Below are 3,410 nucleotides of genomic sequence, written 5' to 3'. Positions count from 1 at the left end.
TTTTTGCGCTGCAAAGCAGTGTGTTCAACCTTTACTAGCTAAATTCATCTGTGCAGGTTTTCTAACACATTTTCAGTAGCCTTATGTGAATTTCAATTCCCCATGAGAATTTCATTTCTATTTCTCAGATACAAAACCCATCCCACTCCTACCTCCCCTATTTTGATAAATATATTATAATCCATTCATATTCACATAATATTTAAGATTTTAACTACATACATTTATACTCTTTTCACTTATATATTTTTTATTTTTTAAACGGTATGTTTTATATTTTATATTGTTAGATGTTATACCTAGCCCAATGGGAATTTCATTTCTATCTCTCCATAATCTATAGGGCAATACAAAACCCATCCCACTCCTACCTCCCCTATTTTGATAAATATATTATAATCAACTCATATTCACATAATATTTAAGATTTTAACTGCATACATTTATACTCTTTGAACTTATATATTTTTTATTTTTTTAAAATATGCTTTATATTGTTTTGATTGGATAAATACTTAAAAAGATTTAAACTTTGAATTTTTACAATTTACATAATACTTCATAACAACAAGATAATAGCTAATTAAACTAACAGCGAATTGAATTTATTTAATTATACTTAGGAATATCATAATGTTAACCGCAGAAAATGAAATGTTGTTGTAATTAGCACCACGAGGGCAAGTGAAGTGCTGAAAGTATCATACTTTGGCATACAGAGAGGAGTTGCCTTTATTTATATAGTTATACATTTACTGCCATATGGTGTTGTTAACCGCAGAAGACGACGTTATAATTAGCACCAGAAGGGCAGGTGAAGGTGCTAGTGGCATCGTCCTTGGGATAGCTGTACGCCTGCGGGCACTGCCCCTTGAAGAATTCGGAATAGTTATTGGGAACACAGTTGTTGTCTGCGTAGGCTCCCGTGCAGAAGTATTGAGGGGTATTCAACTGCGCACAAGGACCGTTGCATCCATCTGTTACTTTCAATTCTGCAGGGCAGGCAGCAATTATGTCGTTCGTGCAACCTATTTTCTGACAGTTAGACGGAGTTGCACTGAGAGGGATATTGAAACCTTCAATCAAAGACATGTCATAGAAGTCTAGATTCTGGTACTGATTGAGCGCATATTCAAAAAGAGTTTGAGGAGGACTTCCATAGCCTTGACAATTGAGCAACCCCCCGCAGTCACCGGTGTTGCACTTGCCTTGCCCGTTAGCGTCGAAGGAGCAGCCGGTACGACCCCAGATTCTCGCTTGCGTTGTTCCTGCGGCAACGTCGAAAGTCCACGTTTGGCCTGCGTCAATGCTTGACCGCCGCCAGGACTTGCAGCGGCCCAAACTGTGTATGGGCATTGGTTCGTCACCACGAACGTCGCCCCTTCAGCACCTGCACTTGACCAAACAATATTTATGGCACAGTTGAATTTAACTCGATGGTATATTGGGGAATTTGATGGAGATATATTTACGATATATAGTATAGTTATCAAATTTGGATAATATGATTAGATAAAAAAAAAAAAAAAGTTAATAGGATAAAACTTTTGAGAATACATATCTTATAAATACTATAATATAATTTTTTTTCAATTTAAAAAGAAATATAAAAATAAATAATTATTATATTCAAAATTCAATTATGAAATTTATCATTTTTCTCAACTACAAAATTACTTTGTCTACCATATTTTAATGTAGAATTGAACATTCTAATGTACTTAACCTACCATACCATTAACAATTGCAAATTTTTAACATACAATTTACTATTTTCCATATGAAATTTAACAGGCAAATTTACTTGCCATAACATTGGCAACATCAGTAAATTTTTAATATACAATTTTGTATCTTCTATATAAAATTTAACATGCATATTTACTTAAGATACCATTCACAAATGCAAACTTACTGTACCATTTGCAACTGCAATTTCTTTTTACATGCAGTTTTCTGTTTTGTAATTTTTTTTCAACATAAAAATATTTGTTTTTCTTTTTTTAATATCCAATTAAGTGTACCTAACCGAATAAGCGAATTCACAAATTTTTTAGACCAATAAAACAGGACTTGGTAACTAAGATATATGCCATTAAACTTAATTTTATACTATCATATATACCATTAAACTTAATTTTATTGTATATTTTGGAATATAGTAGACCATGAAAACAAAGAAGTCAGTCAATTGCTTAAATTCCTTCCTAAAATCTTTGCTATCAAAATGAAAATTACACATTACTAATATAATCAATCCTATACACAGCAAATATAAAATATTTTAGAAATTTAGAATCAAAATAACAATTACACATATATCAATATAATCAATCCTTTACACAGCAAACATACACATGCGTTAACCAATAAGTTAGGTTGTCATCTACTGAGATTAGAATTTTGGGAAGTTATTTTTCGTTACAATTTAGCCATTTGTTTTTGCAAGACATCGTTTAAATTTTTTTTATGGTAGAAATAGATGCAATATTTTTTTAAAATATAATTTAGATTTCCTAAAATTTTTAGGAAATTTTAATCGAATTTTTACCAGAATTTTCATTATTTTCCAAACAAAATTATAATTTGATTAAATAATAAACTACCTCACCACATGAAATAATTAACAATACGTTCTGCTGCCCAAAGTCAGCGCAAATAATTAATCTTCTTCTAGAGTTCGAGTGTTTAGCAGCATCGATCAGCTTACCTTGCAGATAAACATTGATGGCGAATAATGTTAGTGTCACTGCGATCCAAATGGAACCTGCTAAACTATTTCTCCCCACCATTGTAACGGCCTGACAACAACTCAGAGACGGCTGGATCCAATTCAATGAAATAATTTGAATGCAGAGATGGAAAGCTTGAGGTGAGGAGAGGATGTTGAGAGGTTGTGTATATATAGGCTTTCCGTGCTGCCGAGGAGCACAAACCATGTGTTAAAAGTCGTTTATCCTTATCCTTTCACTGTGGAAAGAATAGCGAGCCGTGGTGTGGAATCTGAAACGTGTATGGCAGACAATCAGATTGAAGGTCCATGTGGTGAGAAAGAATAAAGGAGAATTGGATTTTAAAAATGTAACAGCCCGTCAAATTTGAATAATTCTGAAAATGCAACAGCCCATCAAATTTGAATAATTTTGATAATTATGTCTCTTTCCAGAAATTTAATTTAATTTAGGGTGGGGGTTCATCCTGAAAATAAAATATATAATTTTGAAATATTCATAATAATATCTCATTTAATCATTTTAAAGTATGTTAAAATATTTATAATAAAATAATAATACTAATATTATTAATATAATAATTATCTTTATATTAATATATTTAATAATATGATTGTGTTAATCTAAATAATAATTAATATATTTAAAAAGTTTTTTATATTTATTGTCTATCCACAT

At 31.2% G+C, this 3,410-nt stretch overlaps 1 pseudogene across 1 annotated transcript; it reads right to left on the bottom strand.

Annotated features, from left to right (window-relative positions):
* Positions 1 to 636: 636 nt before the first annotated feature.
* Positions 637 to 2,886, bottom strand: LOC149229743 (pathogenesis-related thaumatin-like protein 3.3; annotated as a pseudogene). The gene is made up of 2 exons (XR_016247959.1): positions 2,711 to 2,886; positions 637 to 1,390 (listed from the first exon to the last, which is right to left on the bottom strand). The product of XR_016247959.1 is annotated as a pathogenesis-related thaumatin-like protein 3.3 (transcript).
* Positions 2,887 to 3,410: the final 524 nt, after the last annotated feature.

Source organism: Pinus tabuliformis, chromosome J (assembly GCF_031772625.1).
Source record: "Pinus tabuliformis cultivar Carrire ecotype Pingquan chromosome J, CPIR1, whole genome shotgun sequence".
In the NCBI taxonomy this organism is placed as follows: Eukaryota; Viridiplantae; Streptophyta; class Pinopsida; order Pinales; family Pinaceae; genus Pinus; species Pinus tabuliformis.
Note: the sequence above shows the minus strand (reverse complement) of the source record. Positions and strands in the feature narration are given on the sequence as shown.